Source organism: Ciconia boyciana, chromosome 1 (genome assembly GCF_034638445.1).
Source record: "Ciconia boyciana chromosome 1, ASM3463844v1, whole genome shotgun sequence".
Taxonomy (NCBI): Eukaryota; Metazoa; Chordata; class Aves; order Ciconiiformes; family Ciconiidae; genus Ciconia; species Ciconia boyciana.
In genome coordinates, this window is record NC_132934.1 from 12129017 (window position 1) to 12155864 (window position 26848).

Below are 26848 nucleotides of genomic sequence, written 5' to 3' on the forward strand. Positions count from 1 at the left end.
GCCAGTAACTTTGCCTTCCAGAAATACAGAAGAGCTTCAAAGTTCTAACTGTAGTGCAAACTATCTTGTAAGCAGAAGAATCTAATCATAGCTGTTTCATGCTATTTTGGTTCTTCTCAAATATTTTTTCTCTCTGCGTTTCTATGTCTATACCCTATACTAACAAGCCATTAGCTAATACATACTTGTTAAGGAAACCTCTAAAAGGATCCTGGCAGTGCCAAAGATTATCCTTGCTTGTCAGTAATCCTAAGAAACACAAGACAAAAAAACCCCACCTTGCAGATATGTCTCCAGAAGAGTACAGAAGTCCAGTGTGTTCAGGAGGTACAATTCTATTATTGGAGTTTAACTGTTTGTTATTTGATCACTAGAAAGCAAACCACCAGATTAATGTGAATTTAAACCGACTATGGATCTATCTCCACGTAGAAGGAAAGTCTCCAATAAATGCAGGAGCTTGAAGCATATCCTGAAGAAGCAGCAGCATTGCAGGAAGAGGGTGAAAAACCTTTTGAAGAAAGGGACAACTCTTACTCTTTTTGCATAGTCTCAAGCCTGAGGCCCTGAATCCAGGTCTGCAGGGAGCTGTTACAGGCACATCTGTCCACTTAAGAAAACAAGACAACCTGAGCAGAACTAAAAGGATTGGAAGAAGGGAGAGAAACAGAGCCAAGTGCACAGATAAAAAGGTTGGAAGAAATATCTGATGACAGCTGAAAAGGAAAAAGATGAAAAATTAGGTGGGATACAGGGCTTAGGGAAAGTGTCCAGGATAGTAGTACTCAAATTTTAGCTTGAAATCATAATCTGTTTTACCATTTTCTAGTAGATGATTGCCATCTGCAATCACAAGAGAAAATTAATAATCCCAATTATATCTAATTTGTACCATCCTGCTAAATCAAGAGCATAACGCGCTCGGGCTTGAAATCCAGGAACTTGAGCATGTTTTAATCCTAAGGTTACTCGAGGAGCTTTTAAACGCAGAGCTTTCACCTTGCAGCAGTGTGTGTTTTCATTATTAAATAAGCTATAATGGGATAATAATTGGAATACGGAAAGGAATAAAAGTATCCATTATTTCTGTCAAAAATAGTGTGCTAAGAAAATTAGTTAATTTGTTACTGTTGGTTCCATGATCAAGGTTCTGCTCATGCTCCTGTCCTTCCCTTGTATTTGGATTCTTCTAAGTGCTAGAAGATCAATCAGGAGTGTAAGGCAGATCTTAATTCACCATTTATTTTTAAGTAAATGTTCACTAAAAGCCTCTTTCTGCTCTACACTGAGCTTTTTCAATAACTAGCCAGATATTTAGAAAGTTGCACTACTTTCAAGAGAAATTTCTGCTGAAATCAAATTTCAAAACGTGGTTTGGCTCAACAGAGAGCAGACAAGATCATCAGATGTAGGTCTAATAATAATCCTTCCTGTTTATAAGAATTATATTTCAAGTATATGCAAATTTTCCTCTTAAAAAATACCAAATTCATACAGAGGAATTTAGTTTACCAAAAACTTGATTCAATAACTCATGTTCTATGTGATCCAACAATTAGTGACATGAATTGTGAAACATTCCCGAAAACTTAGAAATACTACAGGCAAGCTATCAATTTTCAGATAAAAGAGGCAGCTGTTTTTGCAGGAATCTGTTTTTACTACCCTTCAGCAGAACAGCACACAACCTTTCCGTAATGGAGACAATTCAGGACTTTTAAAGTTTTTGTTCTACAGTATTATTTTTTCTTTTCCCAGAGACACCAAACAATTCCAGTTCAATATGAACTGCAAGCATAAAAGCAGGTCTACAAATGTCTCCTGTGAGTAGCTAATAAAATAGACGCTTTTCAAAGTTGTCCAAGACATTGCAGTTGACAAGGAAATCGAATGAGATTGCTTAGAATCTTATATTAAGCCAGTAGCAATAAACTAATACAATTTTATAGTGAACCTTCCTATGACTGCCCTAAAATCATGTTATAATTCTGAGTGTACAGATAAAATGAGTTTTTTGTACTAATCAATCTCCAGTAAATTATTCAGGCAGATGGAAAGACTGTAATCTCTTTCCGTATCATTGTGTTTGTCTCATACTGGGTACAACATATACTGAGATCAAATGTTGAACAGTCAAATGAACAGCAATTGTAATTTTTAAAGGAGGAAAAAAAAAAAAAAAAAAGCCATCCACCTAGAATTTTTCTTCCAAGCAGCCCCAAAAGCCAAAGCATCCTCCTGCAACCTTCATTTAAGAAATATACTGTATTTGAGTCATGGATTATTTGAAATGTTTTCCAATCGCAAAAAATCTATTCCAATCATGCAGTAACAGCCCCAGCATAAAGAATGTCCAAAGATAAGTAAACCAAGAAACTCTATGAAGATCTACCCACAAAGAACAACTCTGCCCGCTCCCCAAACAGGAGCTCTCCTTTGTATTACAGAAGTAGGGGGAGAAAAAACCCAATAGATATGATTCTACAAATGTGTTTGCTTTTAAAGCAGGTTCAGATGAGATGAAACAACAGCCTGTCTCACAAGAAGAGGATACCACTTGCCCTCCTTCTGCTCTAAACTCTTGCTATGTGAATTGCTGCGCGTGATGTGCCATACAATTGGCAAAACAGGTAAGCTGCTGAGTTTACAACAGGCACAGTTGAATATTTGCCTCCCAAGAGTGGAAATTCACTCTTTTTCAAAAGAGAGCAAAAGATGTCTGTGACTGACACCTTGCTTACACAGTTTGACTTATACTTTTCTTGATGACTTCAGAAAACTAGATTAGAAAGTGCGAGCTTGTATGCTTCACAGACTGGGGTATAGGAGTCTGGGAAGTTTTCAACAGAAGGTTTTTTACAAGAAAATGGAAGATGATAGAAAATTATGAAGTTAGAATTTAGAAATTGGTATTTTTTTGCAAAATAATTCCCAAAAAATATCTTTCAGGTATAAAGGAACAAGTGACAGAGGGGGGAAAAAAAAAAAAAGAAAGTGGATCCAGTTGAGCCGAGTGTGGCTTCTGGCATGCAGGGGGATTTGAACCCATGTCTTGCATAGCCCACACTAGTATATCTATTGAATCCTTCTCTTGTTCTTCCTCTAGACCAATGAATAAGCAATTATTCTCATATATTATCATCTCCAGCAGACAACTTTGATGTATACTGTTAACTTAGTATGGGGCAGCTTTAATGTTTGTTCTGTCTGTTCAAGAACACTTGTTGAACAATCTGTCTTATACACAGCGCGTTTGCTCTTTGTCACTTTCTCTGGTTCATTTTCATCAGCTAAAGTGATAGATTAATGATCTATCAACACTCCCTCTGCAGGGACCTGACTGTGAGTTTTCTCTGTTCTGAGCTAGTGCCCTAGACAACAGGCACTTCTGATCCTATGCAGGGGGGACGAAGGGGGAAAAAAGAGAGAACAAAAGAAAGAGGTCAGTTTTGCTTTGAAGCAAAAGAAGGAAAACATTTAAAAGCCTGAAAATTCCTGAAGAGGAAAAAAATTTTCATTTACTATTAGTCCAGAAAATTAGCTGTGCAATGAACTACATATATAGCATTTAATTGAACCCTTTTTAGTTTATCAGTACCTTTTATGATACGTTAGTACTTGAATGTGACATAGTATTCCAATAATGGTCTTTTTAATTACATATATTGCAAAGGTAACATGATTTTATTGTACTTAGTACTTCCTTATTTAACGCATCAGAAGCTACCATTTGCTGTGTCTAATTTCACATGACATGATGAGTACATCTTACCACAGCCATGAGTTACTTTCTATCAATGCTTTCCCATATAGCAAGTCCTCCTGTAGGCTCTTGGTTTCTCAGTGCAGCCTGCAGAAGATGAAAGGCATTTGGGTGAGCCCAGCTATCATGCGTTTCCTCCTTTTCTGGGCAAGTTAGCTCTGCAGTTTAATTTGTATCACTTCTTTTATCATATTCATAAGATTTAAAGGGAAAGTTTAGGGTGAGGACATGGCATATTTTGCTATGGGTATATATGATATTTAAGATTAATATTGTTCATAAATTTTATTCAAATAAGAATAGTTTCATACGCTCAGATCCTCTGATGAAGATCCACTGCAGGTGTTTTCCTTTACCCATCTCTTAAGTAATTCCAACCACTGTCATAATGTCATTTCTAAGCCAGGATAACTCAAGTAAAGAATCTTTCTTGAAAACAGCACTTAATAAATTAGGATTTGGACATATATGATGATATTCCTCCAGGCACTTTCCACAAGTGAATTGTTAAGATTGGCATGCAAGCTGATGTTTCTAGTAGTGATCATATCCTATAGGTAAATTAGGACAGTTTTCTTTCATGTCAGTGTTATGCTAGAAACTAGTGCTAGCTTGCACTCTAGTCCTAGCACACATCCCTCAGAGGTGGAGGGACCTCTGTGCCTCTCAGAGTATGTTCGCTCCATACAATGGACGCTGGAGTTACTGCCATCCAGGACTTCCTTTGAACAGGAAAAAGCCCAACTGTCCTTATGGCACTGTAGCTAAGATGTCCCACCATCATGATGAGACAGTGCTCACTAGCGTGAGTGTGACAACGCATTCCCACAGCCACATCGTCATTGCAAGTTAGTACTGCAGCTCTGCACTTCATAGATGGAGAAGCGGGGTCTCAGTACCTTCTTATATACTCTATTGATGAGCATGAACACATCTTTAATTTTTAACTTTTGGTATACACCATCAGTCTGCTGTAGCTTTAATATTTACATCTATGCAAGAACACCTATTGAACAGCCATCCTCATACAGATGTAGAAGACATTGCACTAACTGTACTGTTTCATTTTCTCTAGTATAGTTCAACATTTGAGCTACCTAATCTTTTTGATGTGTGACTATTGTGTTTGTGTCTGTAAAAGACCTTTAACGAAAAATGAAAATAAAAGCCATATTTGTCTCAAATGTATGTAATTTAAGGTCAGAAGGAAAGGAGCGTGCTCATCTAGTCCAAACTCCTGCATATGATGGGTCATCGAATATCACCCTGTAATTTTGTCAGCGTTTAATGCAATGTGTTTTTAGGGGATAATAGGAGCTTCTTTGTCGTAAGAGTTTCAGGAAATGTAGCCAGTTCTTATGCCCTGGAATTGCCAAGGAGATATGTGTTAACTCTTTCCTATTTTAGTACTGACTACTGTTTTCCTAAGAATAAAATATACAAAGTATAATTGAAGCCTGCTGGAATTCTGCTACAGTCCATGTCCGCAATAAAAAAATTTAATCAAAGCTGTGGCACATTCAAAAAAGACTCAGTTTACCTGGGGGAAAAAAAAAATCCAGTTAGCTTGCTCCAATGAAGCTAACGATAGAAAAAAATCTACTGTCCCACAGCAGTAAACCTGCTTAATAAGAAGTCTCTGACCAGAATAAACTCTGCTTGAAATTATTGTTACTATTTTTATTATGTGAGAGGAATTACATGGAAAAGTTAAGAATAGATTGGAGACAAAAGCCTGAGTCAATATGAATGTTTTGTTCAAATAGGTTGTTTAACAACACGGTTTGCTAGGCTTTTCTTGCAGTATACAAAAAGTTAATAGGTAGTGTTCTTATATTTGTTTTCTCATATTTATTTCTTTTTGCACACCAATAAAGTTGAACTGCAAGGGAGTTGGCTTGAACTGCCTACACTACATATTGCACTGTATTTCCTTGGTGGTTTGAAGCTTAGTGGTTGGAACTGAACAAATGATATGTGACAGACTGAAAGTGAGGCATATTCTAACCCTTAACTATTAATCACGTACAAAGAAAGTAAGTGCTGTGTTAATAAATTTTATTAAATTTATATTTTACATTTTATTAAATTGCCCAGGCTGCTCGGTCTGGGCAATGTGGCCTTGTAAATAAGGTGCTATACTGGGAGACAAGAGCAGTAGCATTTGACTTTCACAGACCTGTAGGGTCACTTCGGGCAAATCAGCATTTGTCTCTCTCTCTTCCTTTACACACCACTCCTGTCTCATTTATTAAGGAGTAGAGTCTCTAGCCTAAGCCATTTCCCTTTATATTTTTGAAAGCTTATCTATAGTGGTATGTACCTGGAGCTCAGAGGTAACACAAAGAACAGGGATACCTATTTTACAGGAGGCGACTCAAACAGTGTGTAATGCATGCATGAAATACAGGCAGTGACTCTCAATCCTCATGTGCAAATGTATACATAATATACGAGGACTGCTACTTGTGATCCTGGAGAAGTGCATGCTTCTGATATTCCGTATATAAAATAGGCTGCTAGCCAGCTGGTTGACTCCTGTGCTCCAAGATAATCAGCACATAGCTGGAGCTGTTAAAAAAAGTTGCTGAAAATATTACACTAGTCAAAACCAGTCATTTTCATATGAATTTTCCTTTAAAAAAGTAAGTTGGAAGAAAACTAAACCTGACCAAAAACTGGAGGTTGTCCTGGACAGACATGAAAAAAATGAAAGGGAAAAAAAGGTTTAGCATAGCTAAAAACCTCTCAAACTCCTCTAAAACTAAAACAAGTCAGTGCATTAGATAGTGGATCTCTTTTTATATAGAAAACAGATGGGTGAATCAAGCAGAAGAAAAGTCACACTGCAGAGCACTAAAAAAAAAAAATTAGAAAGTCATATGAAGTGGTGGGAAGTCTTTAGTTGCCATATCTCCTAGCAGAAACTTCACTCACATCTGCTGGACAGAACTTTTCAAGGAAGCAGAAGACCAAGCCCTATTCTCATGCCTAGGAATTGGCTTCCTACCTATTCAAATACTGCTGTAGAAGTCATGCAGGCATCATTTGGAGCGTCACTCAGACTGCATAGAAGTCAAACAGTGTCTGTGCCTTTCAGAAAAAGTCTGAACTAGCAATAGGCTTGGCTATTCAGTCTCATATTTCTGAAAATAGTCTTTATTTTGAGACATCAGGTATCAGAGAAGGATGCCACAAATTTTCAGAAAAGGAAACCTCTTATTTTTATTATTTTTTTCCCAGGTGCTAAAGCTTCTAAGGACACTAAAGAGCAGTTAAAGCAAACAAAAAACCTGTGTGTGAGTGACAGCATAAGGTCTTCTGCCCACCAAGAGATAGGTAACGACTCGTTAGAGCAAAGCAGTGCTCCATTCTAATATTGTGTCTTTAGTGACAAAAACCAGATGCTTCAGAAAAGAGGCAAAGAACTCACAATAGGAAGAATTCCTTCCAGAAAGATTTCCTTTTAATCTTTCACATGTAAGAGACTGATTTAAACCTGAAACAGGGAATTTTCAAAGCCTTTCCAATATCCTTTCTTAGCATTAATGACAACAGCTCTAGCTCTTCTTGTGATATGTATAAATTACAAACTCTTTGAACCTTGGTAGGGAGATAATGTAAGATATGTGCTGTTACACACCGTTGGTAAACCAATGATTTGCTGCTTATATGCAAAATAAAAGAAAGATGTTGCACACTAAGGAAAAATACTAATTTAATTTATCAAAGTCTGTTCAGGCTAATTTATAAGGACTGGGCCATTAAACAGCAAGAACGGAGATTGCACATAACAATATAAATCATAATTACATATAATGATTTGTATCACTGGGACATTCAGCTACAACTAATGAGATAAACTAGAGTCTTTATTTTGAAGAAGATGAGTTTCAAATTGCTAAGCTAATAGATGAATAGTTTTTAAAGACTGGGCTCAAATCTTTAATGCACTCATGATCACTAGTACCTAAAAAAAGTATGGTGAGAAGTAAAATCACTCCTCCTTAGGGTGTTTTCAAAATCATTCTGCACATTTATTGACAAGCACTGTAAAGGATATCACTCAAAGACTAAGGTTAAAAAAAAAACCAAACCAAAAACATATGAACGAACAAAAGAAAGCTTTTAAATTTTCTTTGCATGAACCTTCTTAGTTATCTGTTCTTATACAAATGTATTCTTGCTTCCCAAACAATTCTAGTCAAGTAATATAGTTATAGTTGGCATATTACTATGGGTAAAGAAAAATCTAGGAACATAACTATTAAATTAAGGTAAGGAACAAGGCTTTGAGAATATTTGATTTTTGATTAATTTAAAAAAAGTGAAAAATTGAAGGATTTTTTTTATTTTTTAAATTTCTTTTTTTTTCAAACAGAGGTAAAAGCTATAAACTGTGTTCAGCTCTGTCCTAAATGAAACATTTCATTAAGTAAGAAGAACTGTTTTCCCTGTTCCCTCTTTCAGCTCCCAACTCTCATCAGAGACTTGACTATAGCACAGAGTTTTATAGTGTGTATTGGTTTGATAATAAAAGGTTCAGGGAAGGACAAGGGCTGAGAAAGAAGGTGGGAAGAAGCGAGTTATTTAATACTTTACCTAACTTTCAACTGACACAAATATAAACATATAGTCTGTGACATTCCTTTCCTTTTAGTCTAGGAAAAAAAAATGAATCTTTTTAATTTTGCCCATGTGCTTAAATCCCACTGAAGTCAACAAGGCCAGAGGATAAATTAGAGCCTTAAGGGAGCTGAATGGTGAAAAGCAGTTCTGGGATCAGCTGGGTACTTACTGCAGTATGAAAAAACAGTCGGGTTTCTCCTCAGACATCGTCTGTCTCCTGTCATTCTTCTAACATCCACAGAGCCTGGAGACTGAAAGTTGAACATCTCTTGCAAAGGGCAATCTCAGCCGGCTCGTCTTGACAGGATTTTGATGCAGAACAGCAAGTCAGGCTGTGGAGATCCTCCACATCTGTTTTGAGCAATTAATCCCCTCGAGGTAACTCCATTCACATGCAACTAATTTTGCAGTGTTTTAGCTAGAATGTGATTGAGTGAGCAATCTCGAAATTGAAGAAACTTGGTATTTATTTTGTGAAAACAAATGAAGAGGCCATTAACCTCCCAATAGAAATGATTACTGTATTTGTTTTAAAATATTAGTCCTTTCTCTTCCCAGGCTTGAGCACTGTGCAACAGCTTTGGTGACAATCAAGATGATGCTACTTGTCGACACTAACCAAGACAGATTATTGTGATGAAGGGAATCACAACTCTCCAAACATAAACATGAAACCTAACCCCATAAACTCCTGTAGCCTGTCTTGGTATCAATCAGCTGCAGGTTAGATTCTTTTTCTCAGAGAAAAATGTAGTCAAGGTCTAGTTCACAGTGCATTAAGATAATTTCTTACACCTTAGTGAAATAAATGAAACCCTCTCTTAGAATCACAGAATTGTATAGGTTGGAAAAAACCTTTAAGATCATCAAGTCCAACCGTAAACCTAACACTACCAAGACCACCACTACACCATGTCCCTAAGCACCTCATCCAAACGTCTTTTAAATACTTCCAGGGATGGTGACTCCACCACTTCCGGGGGCAGCCTGTTCCAATGCTTGATAACCCTTTCAGTGAAGTAAAATTTCCTAATATCCAATCTAAACCTCCCCTGGCGCAACCTGAGGCTGTTTCCTCTTGTCTTATCTCTTGTTACTTGGGAGAAGAGACGAACACCCACCTCTCTACAACCTCCTTTCAGGTAGTTGTAGAGAGCAATAAGGTCTCCCCTCAGCCTCCTTTCCTCCAGGCTAAACAACCCCAGTTCCCTCAGCTGCTCCTCATCAGACTTGTGCTCTAGACCCTTCACCAGCTTCGTTGCCCTTCTCTGGACACGCTCCAGCACCTCAATGTCTTTCTTGGAGTGAGGGACCCAAAACTGAACACAGGATTCGAGGTGCGGCCTCACCAGTGCTGAGTACAGGGGCACGATCAATTCCCTAGTCCTGCTAGCCACACTATTCCTGATACAAGCCAGGATGTTGTTGGCTTTCTTGGCCACCTGGGCACACTGCTGGCTCATATTCAGGCAGCTGTCGACCAACCGTCCCAGGTCCTTTTCCACCAGGCAGCTTTCCAGCCACTCTTCCCCAAGCCTGTAGCATTGCATGGGGTTGTTGTGACCCAAGTGCAGGACCTTGCACTTGGCCTTGTTGAACCTCCTACAGTTGGCCTCAGCCCATTGATCCAGCCTGTCCAGATCCCTCTGTAGAGCCTTCCTACCCTCAAGCAGATCAACACTCCCGCACAACTTGGTGTCATCTGCAAACTCACTGAGGGTGTACTCGATCCCTTCGTCCAGATCATTGACAAAGATATTAAACAGAACTGGCCCCAGTACTGAGCCCTGGGGAACACCACTTGTGACTGGCCGCCAACTGGAGTAAACTGCATTCACCACCATTCTTTGGGTCCAGCCATCCAGACAGTTCTTTACCCAGCGAAGAATACAGCCAGTACAAGCCATGAGCAGCCAGTTTCTCCAGGAGAATGCTGTGGGAAACCGTGTCAAAGGCTTTACTGAAGTCTAGGTAGACAACATCCACAGCCTTTCCCTCATCCATCACCTTGTCGTAGAAGGAGATCAGATTGGTCAGGCAGGACCTGCCTTTCTGAAATCCATGCTGGCTGGGCTTGATCCCCTGGTTATCCTCTACATGCCGTGTGATGGCACTTAGGATGATCTGGTCCATCAGCTTCCCTGGCACCGAGGCCAGGCTGACAGGCCTGTAGTTCCCCAGGTCCTCCTTCTGGCCCTTCTTGTAGATGGGCATCACATTTGCTAACCTCCAGTCAGGTGGGACCTCCCCAGTTAGCCAGGACTGCTGGTAAATGATGGAAAGGGGCTTGGTGAGCACTTCTGCCAGTTCCTTCAGTACTCTCAGGTGGATCTCATCAGGCCTCATAGACTTGTGAGTGTCTAAGTGGTGCAGCAGGTCACTAATCATTTCCCCCAGGATTATGGGGGCTCCATCCTGGTTCCTGTCCCCATCTTCCGACTCGGGGGGCTGGGTACCCAGAGAACAACTGGTCTTACTGTTAAAGACTGAGGTGAAGAAGGCATTAAGTACCTCAGCCTTTTCCTCATCCTTTGTCACTATGGTCCCTCCCAGGTCTAGTAGAGGTTGGAGATTCTCCTTAGCTCTCCTTTTGCTGCTAATGTATGTGAAGAAGGTTTTTTTGTTGTCTTTTACGGCAGCAGCCAGATTGAGCTCTAGCTCAGCTTTGGCCCTTCTAATTTTCTCCCTGCACAACCTCACTACACCTTTGTAGTCCTCTTGACTTGCCTGCCCCTTCTTCCAAAGGTCGTAGACTCTCCTCTTTTTCTTGAGTTCTAGCCAAAGCTCTCTATTCAGCCAGGCCGGTCTTCTTCCCCACTGGCTCATCTTTTGACACCTGGGGACAGCCCGCTCTTGTGCCTTTAGGACTTCCTCCTTGAAGAATGTCCAGCCTTCCTGGACTCCCTTGCCCTTTAGGGCTGCCTCCCAGGGGACTCTCTCGACCAGTCTCCTAAACAGGCCAAAGTCTGCCCTCTGGTAGTCTAAGGTGGCAGTTCTGCTGACCCCTCTCGCCACTTCCCCAAGTATCAAAAACTCTATCATTTCACGATCACTCTGCCCAAGACGGCCTCCAACCATCACATGGCTCACAAGTCCTTCTCTGTTCGTGAACAAGAGGTCCAGCGGGGCACCTTCCCTAGTTGGCTCACTCACCAGCTGTGTCAGGAAGTTATCTGCCACACACTCCAGGAACCTCCTAGACTGTTTCCTCTCTGCTGTGTTGTATTTCCAGCAGACATCTGGTAGGTTGAAGTCCCCCACAAGAACAAGGACTAGCAATTGTGAGGCTTCTCCCTGCTGCTTATAGAATAGTTTGTCTGCCTCATCAGAACTCATTAGAAGTTAGTGTCTCTTGGGACTTGGATAAAAATGTCAAAGTCCTTGTATTTCTAGAATATCTGGGTTCAGAAAAAAAGTCAATTCTGTCGCTATGTTTTCAGGTTTACTTAAGTTCATCAGATTGTATGTATGTGCATCTATTTTATAATTCCACTGCCAATGTACAGACATGAATGACAGTTTTGCTCTGGATATATTTGCTTTTGTGCATAGATACAGATATTTAACAACACAAAGTTTCTTTGAAATGATGGCAAAGTGTGTCTGGATTGGCATGAAATCCATGTTAAAAATAATATCTTTTAATCAAGTTCAAGTTCGGCTATGGATTTTTTTTTTTATCCCCAGTAACTAGTTCTCATGTGGTATAGTCTGATCAAAACTGGAGTGTCCCACAGAACAAGTACTGTTTTAAAATAATGGTTTAGGAGTGTACCCAGCCACTGTGAACAAACCTGGGTGCAGGAGAGTTAGGATACCTGAGCAAGCGTTTGTCTTAAAAGTGTACCTTATAGCAATTTTATTGTTTATCCGCCTCCAGCTCCCCATTGTTTCCAAACAATTTTGCAACTTATTACCCAGTTTTACGCATACCTGACAGAGGCATATCAAAATATTATTAAAACATTGGTAGCTGAGTAGAGGAGGAATACCCAGATAACTACTCCCCACTGATGAATAAAAATCTGCCCAGAGAAGTCAAGTATATTACTGTTAGATACTGCAGAAACCACATAGGAGAGAACTGTATGAAAGCCATGGGAAATCAGGCTTTATAAATTCTGCTTCTCCTGCAACTACTTGTCTTAATTCCTGGCTGTATACAATGAAATTCCCAGGGCAGACACTATTTAGCCACATCTCAGTGTGAAAGAATCCCATTACTAGCTCGGTCACCTGCAATTTCTGAGGCCAGACATTTTTGGAAACCTTCATTTCTTCTGTGTTAGAAAGTCAAACACAATTCAATCTCCTGGTGTTCCTCCACAACAGAACTTCACGATGAACTTTATTCACTCATTTGGAGAAGCTTTATAACACTGTCTGCAGACAAACCTACGGTGGACAGGTGCTCTCTAAACTTTCTAACACGTTGCCTAGCCAATATATAGAGCCCTTCAGCTTCAGGCTCTCTTCTCTTTAACTTTGGTATTGAAAATAATTTTTATGTTTTAATCAATTTCTTAGACAAGTGTAGAATTCATCAGCCAAGCCTATATTTAACCCAAAGATGAATTAAATGTACTGCTTCTAAATGGCAGGTTAATATAAAGAAAATATTTATTTAAGTTACAACTTAAAATTAAAATGATATTTTAAGAACTGAGTATGTCTCCTCTAATCAGTGTTTCTCCACTAATCATGAAGAAATTATGACTGGGATGCAGAGATATATGGATGAGCTCATTTGAAAGATCAAAACATATAAATAATTATTGTTCCTTTTTAAAATTTATACCTGCAACAAAAAGATTGAGATGAGCCTTATTTTTTGTCTGGGATTTGCAAGACATTGAATTTTGGAAATAACAGAATTTGTTGTTCTAAGCAGGTGTGTGTCTTGAGCCCTCTTTCCCTGTGGAACTCTTTTATGGCCAAATCTAATGACTAATTGCTTCCACACTTACCTTCAGAAGATATCACACAGTCTCTTTTCTCTTCACCCCTCAAATCCAGGAAGATCTTACTTCTTCTCCACCTCCCCCATCCTTTTACTGGTTGTTAAAAGAGAAATAATTTTATTTCTTCAAATCAAAGAATCATAGAATAGTTTGGCTTGGAAGGGGCCTTTAAAGGTCATCTAGTCCAACACCTCCTGCAATAAGCGGGGACATCTTCAACTAGATCAGGTTGCTCAGAGCCCCGTCCAACCTGACCTTAGTGTTTCCAGGGGTGGGGCATCTACCACCTCTCTGGGCAACCTGTGCCAGTGTTTCACCACCCTCATTGTAAAAATTGTCTTCCTTCTGTCTAGTCTAAATTCTACCCTCTTTTAGTTTAAAACCATTACCCCTTGTCCTATCACAACAGGCCCTTCTAAAAAGTCTGTCCCCATCTTTCTTATAAGCCCCCTTTAGATACTGAAAGACTGCAATAAGGCCTCCCTGGAACCTTCTCTTCTCCAGGCTGAACAACCCCAACTCTCTCAGCCTTTCCTCATAGGAGAAGTGTTCCATCCCTCTGATCATTTTTGTGGCACTCCTCTGGACCTGCTCCAACAGGTCCCTGTCATTCCTGTGCTGAGGACTCCAGAGCTGGATGCAATAAGCCAGGTGGGGTCTCACCAGAGCAGAGTAGAGGGGCAGAATCACCTCCCTCGACCTGCTGGCCACACTTCTTGTGATGCAGCCCAGGGTACGGTTGGCTTTCTGGACTGTGAGTGCACATTGCCAGATCATGTCCAGCTTTTCATGCACCAGTACCCCACCAAGTCCTTCTCGGCAGGGCTGCTCTCAATCCCTTCATCCCCCAGCCTCTATTGATACTGGGGGTTGCCTGGACCCAGGTGCAGGACCTTGCACTTGGCCTTGTTAAACCTCATGAGGTTCACATGGGCCCACTTCTCAAGAATGTCCAGGTCCCTCTGGATGGCATCCCATCCCTCAGGTGTGTCAGCTGCACCACTCAGCTTGGTGTCATCTGCAACCTTGCTGAGGGTGCACTCGATCCCACTGTCTATGTCATTGATGTAGATATTAAACAGTACTGGTCCCAGTACAGACCCCTGAGGGACACCACTTGTCACCGATCTCCATCTGGACATTGAGCCGTTGACCACTACCCTCTGGATGCAAAATAAGGGATAGGTTTATATTGACCGAATACGGTGATGTAATTTCCAAAGAGATTTTACAGTTGCTTAAGAGGTATCTTAGCCCTTGTTTTGATGGCACTTCATGCTCTCTATGCGTTCAGAAAGGTAGCAAACATTTAGATAATGCTTTGCTTGGCTGGGGGTTAACTAATCTGGCTGATGGTAAGAAAAAATGGAACTGTTTTAAGTATTGCAATAAATTGATGGTCCCTTCCCACTATACCTGAAAGAACAGGAAGCAGGTCTGCGCTCAAGAAAGTTTGTCTGGGTGGATCCGCTCTCGGATAGGTCTTGGACTGCTACAGTTATTGCTCAGGGTTAAATAGCTTAGCTTGAAGCAAGAACAATCAGGTTGATTTCTACGGAATAGTTAGTCATACAAAATGAGTTATCATGAAAATTTACTTTCACTTAAAGTACATAATTGTTGGACAGGGACTCCGCAAGGAAAATTCCATCTTACGAAGACGCAAATATTGTGAAAAGTGAAGAGACATAGCGAAAACACAGAGTTAAGAGCAACACAGAATCAATGGCAAGCACTGATAAGTAGATTACTATGCTATCTAAAGAATTATTTTCATGTTTTACAGTTTTTCTCACTTGGAACACATAATCTCACTGCATGTTAGATTGCACCAATGATTATCATGCAGTGAACTCAGCGTGTCTTTTTGTATCAATGGACTATAAGTTCTCATAAAAAGCATGCGGAGCTCTTAAAAATAAAATAGAATGAAAAAAGAAGCATTGGATAAAATCCAGCTTGGAGATTTATTCCATTTTTTATGTGAAAAAAGTGTATGTACTTTATGATCCCTCTGGGTACCACAGTTCTTAAACCTTGTGAATTTTAATATGAGTATATGAAAGCATACAGATTTGAATAAGATTTATGAACAATGTACACTTTAAATCATTGTCTACACATAGCAAAAAAACCCCCAACTCATCACTAGTTTCTTCTCACCCTGAACTTTCCCTTTAAATCTTATAAACCTGATAAAAGAAGCTCAGGAGATGTCACAAGTTTAAACTGTTTTTCTACCATCAGGTCAATAAGATTTCATGTATTTTCAGACAATTTTATGATTTACAGTTCTCACATTCCAGTCTGGTTCTGACTATAACAAGGTCCCAGCGACTGTCACATCCATGAGCCACATTATTAATCCACTGCCAGACTCTGTTTGAACTGCTACACTTGTAAAGGAGCCAGCATGAAACTCTTGGTTTTTTTACAGACTGTCTGCTAGATCCTTAGTGAGTGTAAACTAAAGAAGTTTCATAGACTTCAATACAATTCCAGCCAAGTACAGCCACTGATAGTCCCTTGGTGCTTATCTCAACTCCTATTGACTTATTAGGTGTCTAAATAGCAGTAGCATGCAAGTATCAAAATTACAGAACATGTATTTTATAGACACACCAGAAAAATATTTGAACATGACAGTGACAACAGAATGCTTCTAGTGCACTGGTTCACAGAGATAAATATTGAAGAGCTTACTACATTCAATAATACATTTTAACAATCAGTTTTTCTCATGTTGTCTTATTACCTTCCATACCATCAAGCCATGGATGTTAATAACAATTTTACTCAAGATGGCATGGATCTAGAGGCATCCAATCTGACTACATTCCTCCCATGCATGGAAAGGATTGAAATTTTTACTGGCAGCTCACATGCACTAATATTAGCCTAATAAATGGATAAGAATGATGTTACAGCATGTGAACACCATAATTGTATTACAAATATATTTTAAATTTTGAACTGTTTTTATTAATAGACTACTGAAGACTGACTCATGGACCAATTCCTTTTTCATGACATGACATTGAGAAACAGCAACAAAATCATTGCTCTTCATCAGGAGAGTTCACAATTGAATACAGCGTAGGAAACAATATGTAGTCAGACAGATATAATAGTCAGACAAATCAGGGCCTGTGAGAAAGTAATGAGACAAAATTAACCACAGCATATCACCAGTTTAGCTACTGCTAGTTTCCTTCTGTGTCATGGGAAGAAAGCTTAAGGAGGGATTTTGAGGAAAATAACACAACAGCTATGTGACTGTTAAATGAAATATGAGGGGCATGATGGGGAAAAAAATCAAAATCACTTGCTTTAAAATTCATAAAGCTTGAAAAATGGCTGGTGAAAAGTGGTGATAAGGTTGGAGATGAAGCTGGTGTTTCAGTATTGAATGAGAGATGATAGGAGGACCCTTAAAATTAAGGCAAGCTGGTGTGATAGTGCATATGGCAAGGGAGGTCACAAGTAAAGCAAAATGGATGGCACATTGCAATAGCTGTCACAGCAGATTTGGTATATAAGACTACATTTGTCGAAGCCAGACAAAGGGGTTTTTATAATAGAAGTGCAAGATGATGAAAACTTGGACAAGAACTTTAGCTGAAGACGGGTAGGAAGGGACGTATCTTAGACTTGTTATATGGGAGGAACCTGACCACATTGATATCATTCAGATGTGGTGATCTAGTGTACAAGTGACTATGGCTATGACCAGGCAAGATCACCATCCTGATTGTCAACATCATTGAGGAAAGGCAGCAGGGAATGTAGGAAACTGGAAAAGACAGGATCAAGCAAAAGGAGGAGAAACAACTACAAGTTGTTTACTCAGAATATGCAGGTGAATTTGTATTTGCAGAAAGAATTACTTATATACAGAAAGCACAGTGAGAAGAAAATGGAATAAAAGGATCTGGAAGACTGTTCACAGAGAATGGAAAGGAAAAAGGAGAAAGATCCTCTGAAGTATACAGGAAGAATCAAATGGAAAAAGAGCCAGGAAAGGTTAGATTCCCAAAACCCAAAGGACGACAAGTTTTCAAGAAAAGCAGAGATAACAGTACTGAAGGCACTGGGGAAACATCAAAGAGGGGGACATAATATTAGTTGAAAGACTCCAGAGAGGCTGTGGAGTCTCTCAACTTGAAGATATTTAAAAGCCATCTGGACAGCTGGGCAACTGGCTCTAGATGGCCTTCCTTGAGCAGGGGGTTTGGACCAGGTAACCTCTGGAGGTTCCTTCCAACCTCAGCCATTCTATGATTCTGTGAAAGTTTGCTTATGAATACTTGAGAAAAAATATGGAAGCGGTCTTTGGGGAGTGAAAAACGTGCTTTACCTCAGAGAATCTAGGGTGGATTTGGTGGATGTGACTCCATAACAACATGTCTAATAACACTGGAGTTTAATTTTTGGTAAAAAGAGAATAAAAACACATTTAAATGGTGACTCAAAGATTAGTGAAAAGAAAAAAAGAGCAGGGAACAAAATGGACGGTTAGCTCAGAATATTGGAAAGACTAAGGTCCCTGGAAGAACAAGGAGGACTAGAGAGGATAATGAATGAGAAATATCTATGTATAGAGGGGGAGAAGGAGGAGGTGAGAGCTAGGTGTACCCCTGTGTGGAAGTCTTGCCATATCTTTTCTGCTCTCTGATGGAGACAGTCAATGACAGGAATGGGAGGCTGGAGGAGTGATATCTAAATCTAAAATTGCAAGTATATTTAGGATGTCCGACACTTGATTTTTGAGTTAAAGTACTCAAAAGTCCAATGCAAGTTAACTGAAGCGATTTGCATTCAGGTGTAATTCTTACCATTTGACTTGCAAGGTACATGCCCACATTTGAGCTGGTCACCCTAGGCTCCCTTCACAGGCAGTGAAGAGAAATAGGTACCTCTAGGGAACAACTTAGGCTGTCTCATCTTTGACTCCCATATTTGGATGAGAGGAGTTGGTCTATTATTTCTATTTCTTTCCAGTGACTGCAAAGGAAACCTTGGGTAACCAGTTCCAACTTCAGTGTCTGTCACAGAGATCTATATGATCTGCTTTTGGCCAGCAGAATCCCACCTTTCAATTGACATTTTAAACACATCAAAAATAATGAATACCTGCTTGGTCCAAAATACTCTAAAATCATTTGAGAGTTGTTCTGAAATATCTGAACAAGTCTCATAGGCTGAAATCATAAGAATCCACTGGCAGTATGAATTATATCCCTTTACTGCTAAAATACAGCAACACTGATTTAGGTCCAGGGACTCGGTTTAAGCTCTAATGGTCATCTTTGCATTTGATCATGCCTAGATACTACTTTGTGAAATCACAGAGAATTAGGGAAATGTTTGTCAGCATGCCAGATGGCAGTAATCAGAAATCTTATGGTAAAAGACAGTAGGTTATTTATTTTATTTTTGCTTATATATTTCTTTCTACTACTGAGGGTCACAGTTCTAATTCTGTTCCCTTTCATATGTAAATATATATATTTATAATGCATATAAATGCATATACAATTATATATGCATACTATTTATATTAAGGCTGCTTCTCTATTCCAGTAGTGATAGCAGAACCAAAAACTCCCTTGACCATACCCCCTCTAACATCTGCTTGCCTTTTCGTACATACACATTTGGGATAAAGTTCTTTTAACTTATTCACCTCTCTAACTACTTAGCCCAGAGAGTATAGAAAAAGGTAATTTCATGCAAGAGACCTTGGCTGGGGATGACTTCAAATAAACATGAATTATGGCAGTTATAAAAATAGCAATATAATCCACTCTTCCTCTTGGGAGTGTATTTATCATTATTCCTTCTGTATGGGTCCAAATTCAGTTTTAAAAAGGAAGTTTAGGAAAGTACAGATATTGATGTTCTGAGTCAATCTGTATTTGTGCTGCACCACTTACATACTGGGAAGGATGGCTCAGCATGGCTCTTCGCATTAGTACAACATACATGTCCAATTTATTTCACTTGATTCAGGCTGGAATGGCTCTAAGAATCTTTTAGCTGGTGAACTGGAAGAAACCTGAAGCTATTGCAGCAGCTTTGGATTGCCAGACTAACAGGCTACGGCCAGGCACCATTGACTCTGCTCTGCAATATGGTCTCAAGCTATTTGCATTGGCTCTGTGCTGCTAGACGAGCTGTTGTCTGGCCATTTCCACCAGTTTTCCTTCACCATAGAAGCAGTCTAACCCTCAGCTTTCAGCATTTACAAAGCACTGTTGTTTTCTACTTAGGGGTGAGGGAGAGAGTTGAAAGCTTAGACTGGCATTCTTCACCCTGACACTGTGTAGAAGCACTTCACCTCATTAGCTCAGTATCTGCCAACACACTGGCATACTGCACAGGAATTTTCCTTACTTCCAAAAATAACAAAGCAAGAACAAGGAAAAAGTATATATTTCACACAAAATAAAGGAAGTTTTAGAGTCTGTAATGTGTACTCCAATCTGATCCCACAGAGCTCTGAAGAATTTTCTTATGTCTCTCAAAGCAAAAGTTAGAAATTATAGAAATACAGGCTACAGGAAACCTCAAAAGGGACTGTTGGTCTACCCTTAGTGGTTAGACACCACAGGATTACTTAGTCAGAAAGCAATGCTCTGACACAAAAAACAAATCTTTATGGCAGATAAGTATCTTTATAACAGCAATAGAAGTGGGGAATTGCTAGGGTGAGGTTTGCATAGCCATGCTATCAAACTCAAGACCAATAGTAAAAGACCAAAAAGCTACAACTATGTAACAGGAAAAGATCAGAAGAGATTCAAGGCATCTTCCTTTATCAGAATGGAGCCAGATGCAACTCAGATCATCCAACAGTCCTTGTTGGTGTAATCATAGGGATAAAAAATTCCTCTGGAACCTAATTCTGACAGCCACTTAATCCAGAGTGCATCAATGAGACATATTAATAAGCACCAGTAATAGTTTGATTTACCAGAAGAACAAGAGTACTCTCTACATATATCTTTTATCTGTTACTGACGCTATTGCTATGATTACTTTTCACCATATTTCCTCTCAAGCTCTTTTAATATATATATATATTTTTTAAATAAGTAAATATTAGACTCATAGACCAGAAAAACTGAGTTGGAAAGAACTGTGGAGGTCTCTAATGCAGCCTCTTGCTCAGAGGATGGCTAACTTCAAGGTTAGATCAAATAACTCAGGGCCTTACTAGGTGTTTTGAAAGTTTCTGAGGACAGCTTCCACAGGGTCTCTAGGCAATTTGATCCAGTGGTTAAACCTTCTTACTGAATAAATGAGAAAAGTTATTACAGTCAGAATTTCTGCTATTGCTAATTGTGACTTTTGCCTCTTATTTTCTTGCTGTGGCCTTCTGGGAAGAATTTGGCTGTCTTCTACTTCTGTCTTCAGGTATGTAAATTGGAGGTGTAGAGAATTCCTGGGGAAGGGGTGGGTATGCATGAAATTGGACACAGTATTTCAGATTAGGTCTCAGAAGCACTAAGTAGAATGAAATAATCACTTGTCTTGACCTGCTGGCTATACTCTTCATAAAGTAGTCCAGTATGCAGCCAGCCTACTTACTGCAAGGACCCACTGCTAACATTTTTAGCCTGTTGAGTATCAGTCACTTCCCTAGCTGTATTGATGCACAGGATTAGCCTGTCCTAGATGTAGGACTTCACATGTGTCTTTGTTGAAACACATGGTACTTCTCCTTGTCCACCCTTCTAGCTTGCCAAGGTGCCTTTCCTCTAAAAGGCAGCCCTGCCCTGCTGTAGTTTGACACTACCCCCATAGGGTGCGACTTGAGATTGAGGTAAGGTTGCATTCCTGTCCCATTCTCCAGGTTTTCCGTGGATACCTTAAACAGTAGAAGTACAACACCAACCCCACAGGAACATCATTTGTAGCCTGGCACAAGTTAGATTTCAAACAGTAGGTTGTTGTTACAGATTAAAATACCTAAATTATTTGAAATGATTCACAATTTAAGTGAGAGATTTCAAACAGTTGAACATGATCCCAAGTCTGGCAACTCAAGTAGTTTTTCACCCACCCTGCAGTCCACCTGTGTAGTCCATATCTTTGGGTACAATCCAACTGCAGCGCTATTATGCCATACCCTATCAAAAACCTTACGAAATCTGTCTATTCTTGCTTCTTCTTTTACTCCCAGGCTGTAACAGATGTTCTTATTTTTGTTTCATACAATCAGATTTCTTTCTGCTCATACTGTGTGTACTCCCAGGTATATTTATGTTACTCGGAATTCAGAAATAGTTCATTTAAGAACAGTTGTAAAGTCTGTAGTGATGAACGTATCTACATCACCAAGCAGTTGATATCAGCACTACAGGTGGCAGAGAAAGAACTAAGCAGAACTATTCCAAGGGCACTGAGGGCCACATGTCTAAAGCTTATACAGACAATGTTTCCAAAACAGCCCTACCTTTGGTATGTGTTCACCCAGTGCTTGCCCCAAAAGGTTTCTGCCTTACTTTTTACTGTGTAGCTGCCCAAAAGAATTATGGATTAATTTTCTTGCTTCAGGCTTCAGTTGAACAGTGTTTTAAACAAGCTAGTCAGCAATGTTTCCTGAGTAGAGCATCAACATAAAACTTAATGAGAAAGCAAAAAAGGAAGATAACTTAAAAATAAAACCAAACCAAAACAAAAAAACCAACCCCCCCAAAAAAGCACACACAGAAAAGAGCAAGAAGCTGCTGAGCATACAGTCCATGAGAAAGTGCTCAGGTGAGCCATGTCTCTGAATTTGTACCTAGCCTGATACAGAAGAAGCACCATTTGTAGAAAATGGCAATTAAAACCAGGAGACAATGCAGTAAAAATTAACTCTTATGATACCGCCGCCTGGCACAGCAAGTCCTCAGAACTACAGATCAATGGTGTGGCATGAAGAAAGTTAGTTTTACGGACAGATAAGAAAGGCTAGTAGGACACCCTTTTATGCTTTAGGAGAGTAGGAAAAATGCAGCATGGCAGAGCAGAGAACAGTGCTGGTTCTTGGCAGATGTGTGAAGCATGTGTTCTGTATGTGCTCTGTATGGAAGCAGGGAACGCTCAGTGGAGCTTTGAATCCTCTCAGCCAGAGCCCAGACACTTTGTGAAATAAAAACCCAGACATTGGTCTGGCTAAAAGCATTGGAACTAAGCTGAAAACACATGTGATTACTTGTGTAGGTGACAAGAGAAACTAAAATATAAAGTACTCTAGACAGTCAATAAACCTGTCTTACAAACTTCCCTTTGTCCTCAGTGAAGGAAAAAACCTCTAGTGTAGCTGAACATAAATGTCAAATGTTTTAGAAAAGACAAAGTTAGTTAGGTTTTCTCCCTGCAAAAAAGACTACATATTCAAAATACCCAGATAATATTCCCAGGTCTGTACCCTAACTGTGCTTCCTGTCTGGTCCTGCAGAAGTTAGCGCATTAAAGATTTTTTGGTACATCACTAACATGTACTCTGTAAACTATGCTGCAGGGTTTGGATGACCGGTGACAGCTGTGAAATCTAACAGTGTGCCTCCCTACATGATCTTGGAAGGCTCAAACACCAGAGTAATCCTTTATCACCATAAGCATCCTGACATCAGATACAGATAAGAATAGTTTTGAATGAACACAGTTTACAACTAGGTGGCCAACTTTTTTTTCTTTCTATTTCTTTTTTTTCCCCAGCTTTCAATGGAAAAGGCTGTAGGAGGGAAAGGAAAAGAATAAGAAAATTGGATTTTTCCTACTGTCAACAAGTATCCCTATTTAAGACTGTCATAATGCTACTGTTGAGTAGCATTTGTCATGATCACAATGAAAATAAATGAATTACTTCAAAGAAGCAGCTGACAGTGTTTTCATCATGATTGCCATGAGCACCTTTTTCAAGAAGAGAGATGATGTAAACATTCCGTATGCACTAAATTATAGTGATGCAGTGACTTGCAAGCTGACGTGAGATACTTTCCACAAGTGATAATGCATTTCAAGTTTAAAAGAAGTTCCCTCAGTTTCTGTAACACTCCTTCCCAAAGCACGAGAAATCTTTGGTATATACAGGTCATGAGATCACAGGGTGGAAAGCTGAGGGTGGAAAGCACCTCTGGACATTGCCTAGTCCAACCGCACAAAGCAGAGTCAGCAAAAACAGGTTTCCCAGGACCATGCCCAGCTGGGTTTTGAATGTCTCCAAGCATGGAGACTTCACTGCATCTCTGGGCAACCTATTCCAGTGTTCAACCACCCTCATGGAAAAAACAATTTCTAAGTTTAAATAGAATTTCCTGTATTTCAATTTGTGTTCAATGTCTCTTATCCTGTCACTGGGCACCACAGAGTCTGGCTCTGTTTTCTCTGCTTTCCCCACTAACACACCTCCTTCCCCCACCAGGTATTTATACACATTGATCCCCCTGAGCCTTCTTTTCTCCAGGCTGAGCAACTCCAACTCTCTCAGCCTCTCCTCATATGACAGATGTGTCATATGCCCCTTAATCATCATTGTGACCCTTCGATAGACTCATTCCAGTATGATCATGTCTCTTTTGTACTGGGGAGCCCAGCACTGGTCCCAGTGCTCCAAAGGTGTCTCTCCAGTGCTAAGCAGAAGGGAAGGATCACCCCCCTCAACCTGCTGGAGATGCTATTCTTAATGTGGCCCTCAATACTGTTGGCTTTATTCACCACCAGAGTGCGTTACTGGCTTATAGTCAGCTTGCTGTCCACCAAGACCCCAAGGTCACTTTCTGCAAAGTAGCTTTCCAGCTGGTACTGGTGCCTGGGATTATTCCTCCCCTGGCGAAGGACTTTGCATTTACCTTGGCTGACCTTCACGAGGTTACTGTTGGCCCATTTCTCCAGCTTATTGAGGTCTCTCTGAATGAAAACACAGACATCTGGTGTATCAGCCTTTCCTCCCTGTTTTACATGATCTGCAGACTTGCTGAGGGTGCACTCTGTCCCATCATACAGGTCAATAATGAAAACAAATAGTATTGAGCCTGGTATCAACCCTTGGGGTACACAGCTAGTAACTGGACTCCAGTTGAACTTCATGTCACCAACCTTTGAATCCTGGAGTTCAGCCAGTTTTCAAATCATCTTGCCATCCACTTACCTCACCCATACTTCATCATCTTGTCTATGGGGATGTTATGGGAGACAGTGTCAGAAGCCTTACTGAAGTTAGGGCTGAGTAAATCATCTCATTATAGAAGGCTCCCATTATAGAATAGAGTTGGTCAAGCATGCTGACTTCTAAATCCATGCTGACTGTGCTTAATCACTTTCTTGTCCTTAACGTTTCCAGAAGGATTTGCTTCATCACCTTCCAAGGACTGAAGTGAGGCTGACCAGCCTGTATTTCTCTGGGTCCCTCTTCTTGCCCTTCTTGAAGATAAGGGTGATGGGAAAGGGGAAAAAAAAAACCAAAACACAAAAACCCAAACAAAACCAAAACATTCCCCTGGACCTCTCTTATTTCCAGGATGTTCTCTGATAGGACTCTTCCAAGCAGGTCCCTGAATAGGCCAGGAATACCCACATGAATGAATGGGGAGAAACGGTCCAAGGGCTGGAAACACCTAGGCAGTCTCTCCAGAGTATCTCAGATCCAAGCCTCCAAGCAGCAGCAAACAGTGCTGGAGAGCAAGTCAGGTTAGCAGATAAGGCCTCTGTCCCCTGCAATGGGGAGTGTCCCATTACTATCACTCACCATTTCCTCCTGGTGCTTTTGCATGGATGAGGCTCAGCCAACTCAGATGCTTTATTGGCACGAGCTCATTAACCCTAATCTGCTACCAGGGTACTGACCTATTCATTCTGCAGTTGCAAATCTGCAGTGTGGAGCAGGAGCCATCCTTCTGACATCAGAAGTCACAAGCTTCCAGCCTTCACCACTACAAGAGCTTCCATTTCTCAACCTGATAAACAGACACTCTAGCTGTCCCTCCTTCACCACAGCTGGGGGTTTAGGTTCCTGAAGCTGCACAGCCTCAGAGAAGATCCCATGAGTCCGTTTCTCATCACTTTTGATGCCGTGCAGTCTGCTGGCCTTCACCAATGCACACCTCCTGCAGACAAGGAACCCATCTACACCAAGCTCTAGGCACCTGCAGCCCCAGGCTTGGAGAGCTGCATCCTAGTTTGGGAGCTTGGTTTGGGTCAAGTCCTCTGAGGTTACTGGGAAGCAGGCTCATATGAGGAATCACTACCACGTGTGGACATCTCTCTGCTGTTTCAAGCCCTGACCCATAAAATCTGCTTCCTCTGTGAGCTGCACCCTAGGCTGGCGCTTATACAGGTCTCTCCCCAGCACCTGTGAAAGGATGTCTGACCCACTCTATTCTGGAGCCAGCTGGGACAGAAGCTTCAAGCACTCTTTGGTGAGAACAGCTGATAGAGCTTGTTAGAAGCTGCTGGAGGTTGCAGAAAGTCACAGCCTCCTGCTATTCTTTTGCGGTAGCACCAAGACACCGTAGCGTTCCTTGAAGAGGTCCTTGACGATCCCAGAAGTCTCAAGAAGATCTAGAAGATTTCAAGCAAATCCCAGAAACTGCTGTGCAAACTGCTGCATCTGTTGGCTGCACTCTAATGAAGGAGGTGAAGGAGGAAGTTGGTGTTAACCTGTAGCCAAGGCTGCAATCCCTGCAATAGGAGCTGGCTTGGGGACACCTTAAGCTGGAAATGAACTACTTTTAGCTGTGCTGGCAGATGCTTGTCCACATTGTAAAGCAACCACCAACTCTTGTCACAAATCTTCTTCTTTTCAGGCCAAGGACTAGGATTTGCTAAAAGAGAGTATCCTGCAAAATTTATGCCCAAACTTACAGTGTTGTTAGTCACTCCTTTATAGAAGTTCCAGAACTTACCACATCACAAATAATGTGTCTCACCTGACAGTGAGGCAAAGCTGGTCTGACAGATTGAAAGCAGTCAGCGGACAGCAAAGGCAATTCCATAGACAGGCAATTCCAGAAGAAATGAAATGATAAAACCAGCCTTGTGATACATAGTTCCCCAAACAACAACAGAGTGCTGGAAGCTAAAGAAAATATTGGGATAAGAACAGTCAGAAGAGTGAACTGGGCCAGCTTTTGCCTCAGAAGCCCACATAAGATTTGTTATACCTCCATGGTGATATTCTTCAGGTATTGTTTGTGCTAAATGCCAACTCAGGTCCAGAAATTTAACAAGTTGCTTCAAATCTGCCATGTGTTTGCCCAATCTTCTGAGAGTTTGCAATGCTATATGAGTTAGTTTGCATGCTATACTGTGAAAACTGTTCTGTAATCACAAGCCATTTTTTCCACTGGGAAAAGTGAATCTGGCAATGCACAAACATTAGATCTCAAAACTACCCTGCAGAGCAGTGAGAGATTTCCACACACCACACATGTAACAGCACATACATGGGAGAGGAGTGATCATCTAGTTTGTTTTTGTGGATTAATTTCACCGTTAACACTGA

At 40.4% G+C, this 26848-nt stretch overlaps 1 long non-coding RNA gene across 4 annotated transcripts in view; it reads left to right on the forward strand.

The window, feature by feature from the left end:
* Positions 1 to 26848, forward strand: part of LOC140650351 (uncharacterized) — a 90329-nt gene that overhangs the window by 29007 nt on the left and 34474 nt on the right. The window contains exons 3-5 of one of the 4 annotated variants that reach the window (XR_012041948.1): positions 2506 to 2630; positions 20743 to 20772; positions 23065 to 23157. This is a non-coding gene — a long non-coding RNA (uncharacterized lncRNA). Of the gene's footprint in view, positions 1 to 2505; positions 2631 to 8633; positions 8771 to 20742; positions 20773 to 23064; positions 23158 to 26848 lie in introns of those variants that run through there. The other 3 variants (XR_012041953.1, XR_012041951.1, XR_012041950.1) reach the window with 3 other exon arrangements.